General features: G+C 42.5%; 1 long non-coding RNA gene across 1 annotated transcript in view; it reads left to right on the top strand.

The window, feature by feature from the left end:
- Positions 1-867, top strand: part of LOC149449598 (uncharacterized) — a 2867-nt gene extending 2000 nt beyond the window's left edge. The window contains exon 2 of the long non-coding RNA XR_016315386.1: positions 1-867. This exon is cut by the window's left edge and continues 29 nt beyond it. This is a non-coding gene — a long non-coding RNA (uncharacterized LOC149449598).
- Positions 868-11343: the final 10476 nt, after the last annotated feature.

Genomic DNA, 11343 nt, shown 5'->3' on the forward strand with positions numbered 1-11343 from the left:
CCCGAATCTGTAAGATCTATGACTCTCCATGTCTGCCTGAGGCTGAGGCAATGTTTGCAATCAATGCAGATGGAGTAGGTGATGCCAAGGACTGAATGTTCAGACTTCATCTGTGTGTGTATATGTATATATATATATTATAATCTGTCCTGCTCATACTTCAAAAAGAATGTTCTGAGAATGGATACCAATATAACTGGCGATTGAAGGAAATATGCAATGCACAGTAAATGTCAATCTGAGAGTAATATTTCAGTTGCCATTGTTTGGTTTTTATGGATCTTGCTGATGTCTTTAAAGCAGAACAGGCAAAGGACATGGACAAAATACAATTTACATACCGAGGTGTATGATTCTCGAAACACTTGCATTACATCTGAACTTATTTTTCTTTATCTTATCCTTTTAATTCAGTTTGCCTACAATAAACAAAAATGTGGCAATGGAGTTCAGATATAAAAACCAGCGGAAATAATGAACTGTTGCCAATAGTAACTAGTGAGGATAGAGTACTGTACAGGATACTTTATTTGCACAAACAGGTAATTTTTCAGGGCAAGCTTTCAACAAATCTGGAAGCAAATACAAAGAAATTACTCATGTACGATACTCTGTTTAAAGTACTCTAATGTGACCACAATCACCTAAAACCGTTTTAGTTTATACAGTAAACTAGAAAAGCAACAACCTCCCATTCTTTTCAATCTTTTGGTTGCAGAATCTAAATCTGTAGAGCAGAATTTATTTTTCAGGTAACATCCCTCTTTATAAGATGTTGTAAAAAGCGTTTTTTTCCATTTTATTTTGTGGTTTAGGTTTTGTTTTAGACTTTATGTGTATATAATAAAATAAACTGAATAATTCATATTTTTCATTGATTTAGCATATTTTCTATTTAAAGCAGAAATTAAATTAAAGCATGCATGCCTCTAGGAAAGCACCCTGGCAGATGTGACTGTTATGTTGGCTCTCAGGTGAACTGGCAAGCCCTTAAATGGCTGATGTCCGTCTTTGCAATTACCATGGTACTGCAGATGTAATCAGCTAAGATGCCATCTTCAGCTTGTAAGGGCCAATTCACACAATAACCCGCAGGGACTTCGTCGCTGCTCAAACTCTCTCCAACCCCCTTCACCCTCACTCAGCTACCCCCTCATCACCCCTCTCCCACGGCCCCACCACTGCTCTGACCTCCTCTTCCACCCCACCCTACATTCCTCATACTGAAGCTCCCCCAACACTCCACACCTTTGACCTTACTACCATCGAGGAAGTCTCCAAGACCCTCTCTGATGCCCGCCTCACCACCTGCCCCCTCGACCCTATCCCCTCACAACTCCTACGACCTTCCTCCTCCTCCATCCTACGCTCCCTCACCCACATCTTCAATCTCTCCCTCTCCTCAGGCACTTTCCCCTCCCCTCTGAAACATGCACACATCACCCCCATACTTAAAAAGCCCTCCCTGGACCCCAATGACCCGAACAACCTCAGACCCATCTCCCTGCTCCCATTTACATCTAAACTCCTCGAGCGCCTAGTCTACACCCGCCTATGCTCTCACCTCAACGACAACAACCTCCTCGATCCCCTACAGTCCGGCTTCCGTCCCCTACACTCCACCGAAACTGCCTTACTCAAACTCTCCAACGACCTGCTAACCGCCAAAGCTAATGGCCACTATTCAGTGCTCCTACTCCTTGACCTCTCTGCGGCCTTCGACACAGTCGACCACCCCCTCCTCCTCAAAAAACTACACTCCCTCGGCCTCAGAGATTCTGCTCTCTCCTGGATCTCATCCTACCTGTCACAACGCTCTTTCAGCGTTACCTATAATGCTACCACCTCCCCCTCACTCCCCCTCTCTGTTGGGGTCCCTCAAGGCTCTGTCCTCGGGCCCCTTCTCTTCTCCATCTATACCTCCTCCCTTGGCCAACTCATACACTCTCACGGCTTCAACTACCACCTCTATGCCGACGACACACAAATCTATCTCTCAACCCCCCACCTCACCCCCTTGGTCTCAGCCCGAATCACACACCTACTGAGCGACATATCAGACTGGATGTCGCTCCACTTCCTTAAATTGAACCTCTCCAAAACCGAGTTTCTTGTCTTCCCCCCAGCCCGGACACCACTCCCCATTGATTTCTCCGTCACATCCAACAACGCTACCATCAAACCCGCCCTGCAGGCCAGAGTACTGGGTGTCATTCTGGACTCCAACCTATCCTTCCAGCCCCAAGTCCAATCTTTAACAAACTCGTGCAGACTCCACCTCCGCAACATCGCCAAAATCCGCACGTTCCTAACCCCAGAAACCACTAAACAGCTCATCCACTCCCTCATCATATCACGACTCGACTACTGCAACTCCCTCCTCACTGGCCTGCCTCGCCGCTGGCTATCCCCTCTTCAGTCCATCCTGAACACGGCTGCCAGACTCATTCACCTTTCCAACCGCTCTGTCTCCGCCACCCCCCTCTGCCAATCCCTCCACTGGCTTCCGATTGCGCAACGGATCAAATTCAAAATCCTAACGCTGACGTACAAAGCTGTCCACCATACTGCCCCGAACTACATCACTGACCTAATATCCAAGTACCGCCCAGCACGCACACTCCGCTCCTCACAAGACCTCCTTCTCTCTAGTTCCCTGGTCTCCTCCTCCCATGCCCGCCTCCAGGACTTCTCCAGGGTGTCACCCATCCTCTGGAACTCCCTGCCCCAACCCATCAGATTATCACCTACTCTCCTCTCCTTTAGGCGCACCCTGAAAACCCATCTCTTCAGGGAAGCCTACCCCACCCCCTGCTAACTTGCCTCCCTCCTCCACTCTTCCTACCACTCCATCCCCCACAGCTATCTCCTCCTGTGCCACCACCCCCTCCCTCCTAGATTGTAAGCTCGAAAGAGCAGGGCCCTCGATCCCCTCATGTTTTGCATTGTATTGGTATTGTTCTGTCACATGTTCTGTCTCCCTTTGTAATGTACAGCGCTGAGCGAACTATTGGCGCTTTATAAATACTGTATAATAATAAATAATAATAATATTTGTAGAGCAGCCTTGTACAACTCAGCCCCAACATACACAAGGCAAATTGTCTTATGGCCTTTTCAGTTCACACTACTATGTAGATTTGGTATGCAATGAAAAAAAAATTAGATGCTATATGTATGTTTTTTTTTTTTAGCACAGTGTGTTGGCAACACAATACCATGCAATGCACTGCTTTGAAATTATAGGAGGCTTTAGGTCCACTTTAACAGTAAAATAAAAAAAAGGTACATTGTTAAAGCCACTAGGTGGCGCTAATATATTGGTAAAAAGTTATTTCCTATCTTGCTGCTTGGGAAATGAGCTTTAGGTGGTAAATTTTTTTTTTTTTTTTTTTGTCTGAATTGTGTATAGCTGCAAATGTACTGTAATGTAACCATTTTTCTATTTGGGCAACGTTTTAACAGAAAACATCCTTCTGAAACCAAGATTTCTAACAGTTGATGGATATCATGTACTGTAGGAAATCCACCTGTACTTTTGGAAGCGCATTCTAACTATGGATTATACAAAAGCACTATGCAGATCCTGCAAGCTGTTACATCCTTTAAAGGATAAGTTCACCTTTTTAGTAAATTTCTAAATGCACGTTGTTTTGCAGGTAGAAGTGCATTTATTTTTGTCTGCAGGAGCCTGTAAAGCATTGCATCAGTGATCAGCAGATTGCTGCTGACATGCAGGTCTCCTACAGACCGGTCAGTATATCTGCCTGCCCGTACGGGACGTACGGGCAAGCAGATATACTGACAGGAAGAATGAACGAACCAACAGGACTCTGTGGAGTAGTTCATTGAAGACTACAAGTCGACAGCTGCTAAGGCTGTCAGGACTTGTCTCTCATTCAAAGAATATTGTGAATGGGTGATGTGGCCGCATTTTTTAAAACTCGGCCACTTTAAAAAAAAAACACCCCACTCTTCTCCCCCCCCGCTAGCTGTCAGAGCGGGGTCTGGTCTGATCGTAACATGGATGCAACATGCTACGAAAGATGAACCTATCCTTTTTTAAAGTGTGTGTACACACCCACCCACCCCTTAAGAGTTCCTTTCACTGCAACGAAGGGTCCAAGCCCAACCCCTGAAACAACCCCACACCATAATCCCCCCCTCCACCAAACTTTACACAATGCAGTCAGGCAAGTACAATTCTTCTGTCAATCACAAAACCCAGACACGTCTATCAGATTGCCAGACAGAAGCATGAGTCATCACTCCAGAGAGCATGTCTCCACTGCGCTAGAGTCCAGTGGCGGTGTGCTTTACACCACTGCATCCGACGCTTTGCATTGCACTTGGTGAGGTAAGGCTTGGATGCAGCTACTCGGCCATGGAAACCCATTCCATGAAGCTCTCTAATCACTGTTGTGCTCATCTGAAGGTCACACGAAGTTTGGAGGCCTTTAGTTACTGACTCTACAGACAGTTGGCGACATCTGCGCACTGTGCGCTTCAGCATGCACTGACCCTGCTCTGTCATTTTATGTGGCCTACCACTTCATGAGTCACTGCTGTTCCCAGTTGCTTCCACTTTGCTATAACACCACTAACAGTTGACTGTGGAATATTTAGTAGCAAAGAAATTTCATGGATGGACTTATTGCACAGGTAGCAACCTATCATGGTATCACACTTGAATTCACTGAACTCTTGAGAGCGACCCATTCTTTCACAAATGTTTGAAGAAGCAATATGCATACCTAGGTGCTTTATATCATACACCAGTGGCCGTGTAGGTGATTGGAACACCTGAATCTAATGATTTGGAGGGGTGGCCTGATACCTTTTTGGCAATATAGTGTAGAAATTGTCAGATATCATTTAACTGCTTCAGGCCCGCCCACTGTACTTTTACTGCTGCAGGGTGGGCCCGCTGTGTAAAATCGTGTGTGTGTGTGTGTATATATATGTATGTGATTTCACATTTCCAGGTAGGGGAGGCGTGCGACCACTCTACCCGCTCTGCCGATCGCGGCCCCGGGTGTCGCTCACCTTGACCCTGCTGGTGATTACCTGCCGGTGATTACCAGCAATCACTGATAGGGAGAAGGGCTGCATTTAACCCTTGCCCCCAAATGTTAGCCCATTCCTCTCCAGTGCAATTAGTACAGCGTCAATGCTTTTTTTTTTTTTTCCCCTTGCACTGATCATTGTATTGGTGTCACACTGGGGATGTACGTGTCAGAATGCCTGCTGCCACAGTCCCTCTATAAGTCGCTGATTGCCGCCATTAGTACATATTAAAAAAAAAAAAATTCCAGTATCTATACCGCCATTTATAAACCAATTAATTTACACCGACTAGTACGTTTTTTTGGGGTTTTTTTGGCTTTTTTTTTTTTTATAGCAAAGACATGTCACAGAATAATTTTGGCCAAAAATTATGATGAAATTTGATTGATTTTTTTTTTTTTTTTTGCGCAAAAAATAAAAACCGCACAGGCTGTCAAATACCTTTTGAAAGCTCAATTTGTGGGGGAAAAAGGACGTAAATTTAATTTGGGTGCTGCGTTGTATGACCGCACAATTTTCAAAGTAGCACAGCGCCATAACGCAAACCTCTTCCTGACCGCCCTATAGCAGAAATACTGCTACAGGGCGGCGCGGTGCGCAAAATCACTTGGGTGTATATATACACTTGATTCGCGCTACCGTGGTTTTCATGCCCCTCCCAGATGACGTCAGATTGCTTGTCAGTACTCCAGTCATCACATTTAACCCCTTGATTGCCAGGAACACGCTCATACACAATAAACCTCCATTGCTAGTATGTCTGAACTGATCAATATCTTTGATCAGATCAGCACTATACCAGCGTTCACATTAGTATAGCGTCCCCAAAACCTCAGTGTTAGCGGGAACAGCCCCGACACCTGCGTTTAGCCTTACGCTTACCCCCCCCTTCTCCCCCAGTAAGTGCAATGTCAGTAGGTCACTGTCACTTGATACATTGCACATAAAACTGCAGTGTTCGAAGAATCAGCACCCGTACTTCCCACATTCACTGCCCAACCCAGAATTCAAGTGGAAACCGCAAATTTAACTACTCCCCTTGATTTTTTGGAGCTGTTTTTCACAGAAGATCTGTATGCATTGATTGTGGATCAAAGCAATTTATATGCACAACAATTAATCACCGCCAACCCAAATTCAAACCTTGCCAGGCCATTCGCATGGAAACCCATTACGCTTTCCAAATAGTAATTTTTCTTCAGTAACGCCCATGTTGGGCATTACTGAAGAAAAATTACTAAAAAAAATAGAAAAAATGGCCTAGATAATGTGTTTTATGCATTTCAACGACAATATACTCTGTTGTCCTCAGAGTGACCCTGAATTTGACCAGCGCCACAAAATTCGGCCCCTCGTAAATCACCTTAAAAATTTGCAAATGTCTATACTCCCCAGCAAAAAAAAAAAATCCTGCGTTTTGATCAGTCCCTCATTAATTCTTCAAACAATTTCTCCCCAGCAAGCATGCCACATATGGGGTCAAGATGTATAAGACCTGTGAGAGGGAACAGGCTATACATATAAGTTTCGGTTTTACGAGGGAAAAGATAGTCAGGTGGAGCCCCCTGGATGCCCAGACTATATGGGGAGTAGTGGCAAGATAGTTTGGGACTTGGTGTCACCCTTTTTCCATATGGGGTACCACTTATACGTGGACAGTTTTTATTCAAGTGTGCCACTATTTAGACATTTGTACAATCTTGGAATCAGCGCATGTGGCACCGTGTGATCTAATGTGTGCCCACCATTAGAAGTGGGTGTATGCAGGGCGGTATATTCTAATGGTGGGCATACCACACACTTTTTTTTTCTGGCAGAGATTTCTTCTTTTTTTCATTCAGCCCACAGGCTACATACAAAAAACAAAAACAAAGCATATATACCCAACAAGGACCAGTGACGTACTGGTACATCACTGAACTTTAGTTATACCAGGATGATGCCTGCAGTTGCAGGCATCATCCTGGTATCGTTTTTTCAACTGGAGATCGGCTTTCATATAAAAGCAATCCTAGTGGCTAACTGCAGGATTGCTTTTACAAGCAGCGGGAGATTATGCCCCCCTCCCCCGCTGCCTTCCACGACCTTCTCGGGCAGTCCTGTGCCATCAGGGGAACCTGAGAATGCAACTGGTGTTTCTGCCAGCTGACCATAGAGCTGATTGGAGACCGGAATGGTGCCAATCATCTCTATAGTCTAAGAATTCGGAAGCTACGAGCATTTAATCACTTCAGTTTCACAGGATATAAACGGCACCATTTGTAAATTGGGGAAGCATCTGATCACACCGATCTTGGTTTGATTAGATAATGTAAGGGCAGAGGAGATATCTAGAGTCTGATAGACCCCAGATTTCTCAAAAAAGAATGACAATGCCCATAGAAGTTATAGGGGATATTTGCATTACCTGTGATAGCATTAAAAGTGATGAAAAAAAATGAAAGGGAAAGTGTAAAAATAATAAAAAAAATCAAAATCACTTTAAAAAAAAAAAAGCACTGCCTGCGCGCACCTGTGTGCGCGAGCGTTGACCCTTTGCCGGTATGTAAACAGCAGTTGCGCCATGCAGGTAAGATATCGCCGCGTACGTCGGATCAAGGGCAGTATATTTTAGCACTAGACCTCCTCTGTAAATCTAAAATGGTAGCTTGTACAGGCTTTTAAAGCGTTGCCTATGGATATTAAAAATGTATGCAGTTTGTCGCCATTGCACGGGGCATGCGCACTTTTAAATCCTGTCGTGTTTGGCAAAATACTCCCCATGCTTTTTTTAAATTCCTTGGTGTCTACTTTTCAAAAAGGGGTCATTTGGGGGGGGTTGGTGCCCTCCTGGCATTTCAGGGCCTCCGAAACTGATAGGTAGTGAGGAAGTGAAATGAGGAAGTTGCGCACCTTCAGGCTTTCAAAGTGGTCATTGGATTTCAGGTTCCTATATGTAGCTGATCTCCCCAAAAGTCTCACATTTGGTATCCCCATACTCGGTAGAAGTAGCAGAATGTATTTTGGGGTGTAATTCCACATATATCCATGGCTTGTGTGAGCAATATAGACTTTTAAGTGACAACTTTGTGTAAAAAAAAAAAAAAAAAAAAAAGTTTGTCATTTTCCAAAAACTTGTGGAAAAAATATGCCTCTCAGCAGGTAGCTTAGGGTGTCTACTTTCTGAAAAGGTGTCATTTGGGGGTGTTTCTGCTGTCCTGGTATTTTAGCACCTCCAAGCACACAGCAATCAATATACACTTTTTTTTTTTAACCATAAACATGTAGCAGAATACATTTTGGCCTAAATTTACGATGAAATTTGAGTTTTTTTGGATTTTTTTTTTTACAAATTAGTTTTTTTTTTTTCCCAAAACATTTTTGTTTATAGCACCAAAAATAAAAAGCACACAGTTGATCAAATACCACTGAAAGAAAGCTCTATTTATGTGAAAAAAGGATGTAAATTTCATTTATGTACTGTATTGCATGACCACACAATTGTCAGTTAAACTAGTGCAGCGCTGTATAGCAAAAAGCGTAAATTGCAGTATCTATACCATAGTTTGTAGATGCTGTAACTTTCACTCAAAGCAATCAATATACACTTATTGGGATTTTTTTTTACCAAAAAAAGGTAGCAGAATACATTTTGCCCAACATTTATCACTATCTTTTGAGTTTACTACATATTTTTTTATAGCCAAAGGTTAAAAAAAAAAGTTTTTCTTCGAAATGTTTGGTCTTTTTTTTGTTTCTAGCGTGAAAAATAAAAAGTGCACAGGTGATCAAATACCATCAAAAGAAAGCTTTATTTGTGTGAAAAGAAGGATTTATATTTCGTTTGGGTACAGCATTGCATGACCGTGCAATCATCAGTTGAAATAGTACAGTACCGAATAGCAAATACACATGAAATGGAAAGTATTTATGACTAGTGCAATTCTTATTCTATTTATACTGTATTATGAGCGTCTATGAGGTAATTCTTCACGGTTAGATTGGCGGTTTAAAAAAAAAAAAAAAATACCACTGGGACAAGCTGTTGAATATTTACCTATGCCTGAAATATTCAGAAAACAAAAGTTCAGCTTCATGGAAGCCTACTATAAGAGAAAGCTGGAGGCTGACATCTACTTTTTGAAAGGGCTTGTTCCATGGCTATAATTCCAACATTCTTGCGTCGGTACTTAGTAAGAAGCTTTTATGTACACATGAGTTGCCACAACGATTCACACTTGTGATCTTTTATATGTATGCTTTTTCATGCTACTCATAGGAGATCTTTTTTTTTTCTTAAATATAATAGGCTAATTTTTTTTTCCTTTTCAGACAATTCCATTTTTCATCATAAATAGAAGCTTTGTCTTTTCTGTCCAAGCTAGCCTAATGTGCTTATCTCTCACTTACCTCATCCATAGCAGCTTTAAATTTTCACCTTTCTGTTTGAAATGTGTTAAATGCTTTCTGCTTCAATCACTTCCTGTATGTAGATCACGTGACTATCTAGGAAGCTTTATATCCAATCATGCACTGTCTTATGCATTACAAAATAGGGGGTGGTTACTGCTATGGACTGCGTTCCCTCATTCTATACCACCTCTTGTTTTTTTATCTCCACCCTCTTTCCTACGTCTTCCTTTGCAGTAGCCATAAAGCCATACACTGTAAATCTCCCTTTGATCTACCATCGGTTATGTAGGGCAAGGGCCTGTCTGATTTGATACAATTTGAATGGACTGTTCAGATGCATTCTTCTATTCCATAGGTTCGGTACATCAAAAGGAGAATGTGCAATCAAGATTGCATAGTGTAGATCCATCTGTACAAGTACATAGGAGGAAGTAGACACCCTCTCCTCTAATGGTTGCCTCCTTCTGGTCATTCAGCAGGCCCATTGGTCTCATCTTTCTTTTCTAGAGGCATTTTTTGCCACACTGTCAGAGTTCATGGGCAGAGTTTCAGGCCTTGTGGGCCTAGACAGCAGGGTTCACAGCTGTGCCCCTTTTGACCTCCCCTCCTGCATCGGCTTTTAATTTTGCTCTGTGCCCAGACATGGTGTAAGAGGAATACATATCCACTAAGGTAAGTCTGCTTACAAACAATTCTCCAAAATTGCTATACTTATGGTTTTATGTTTACACTTAATGCTAAGCTGCATCCTCTCTTGTGTTGGAGCTGTTTGAGTGTATTCTTCCAAAAGAATTCAGAATGGGTTCTCTAAAATTCCCTATACCAGCTATGACTTCTCTGGTCCACGTGCTGGTTGAGCCTGTTCTATATGGAGCCTGGCCTCATCTGGCAATTTTTTTTTTTTTTTTTACACCGCCCTTCAAAATGTTTTGCCCAATCATATCCTAGTGAGGAAACCTTCCTTAAGCTGGCATTTCCTCTAATGAATTGTGACATTTTCTACCTCAACATGACCTTTTATAGTCTGTTGAGGATATTCCAGTGTTCAAAGACCTAGCACATATAAGGTTAGAGGCATGCCTTTAAGAAAAAAAGTTTTAATACAAAATTTTTACTTTCATCTACATTACTCCTAGAGGCTGCAGTTTATATAGTTCCTGTTTCTTTTCAATTCTGTCCCTCATTTGCTAAGCAGTGTGGTCAGACTTTGTCCCCTGCTGTCTGATGCATTGCTAGAATGTGATCTTTATGAATGGCAGCACTGATATCAGAGCTGTCAATCACAAATTTCCTTAGCCCCTGCACAGCTGAGTGATCCTTCATGTTTATTAAAGCAGGATAAGTTCGGCCAGGCTCTATCAGCTGCACATCCAATGCTCAGTTTGTCCTACCATCTGCAAGATGGAGAGGGGAGGACAATGAAATAAGCATCTGAAAAAGTTGGCATTCTTTAATAGAGCACTGCACGTAATGCAGTAAGGACAATGTCAGGCTTAGGGTTGTTTTTGGCATGAATCCGTGAAAGTGAACTTTAATCCTGAACTCCAGGAATATTTGAAAGCTCTCTGTATTAATGAATATATCATTATTAAATGTTTCTCATCCATTGAGGATGTGCTGCCACGTTATGCTGGTACCTACTGTGGAATTGGACAATCGTCTGTATACCACTATCACCGCAGCCAGGTTAAACAGAGGGTTAAACACTCATAGTAGCGCTCTTCAGTGGCAGGAATTTGTAAGTTGCATTAAGGAGCTACAGAAACAGTTCAACACTTTCAGAAAGTAAGATTTTTTACTAAAAGGGTGCAATAAAAATATTTACAGGAAAAAGATGTAACCAATATATATAAATCTACAGAGCACAACAGTACAGCAAGCTGA

The sequence above is a fragment of the Staurois parvus genome, unplaced genomic scaffold, assembly GCF_062004578.1.
Source record: "Staurois parvus isolate SC_StPar_1 unplaced genomic scaffold, SC_StPar_1.0 ptg000610l, whole genome shotgun sequence".
NCBI lineage: Eukaryota > Metazoa > Chordata > Amphibia > Anura > Ranidae > Staurois > Staurois parvus.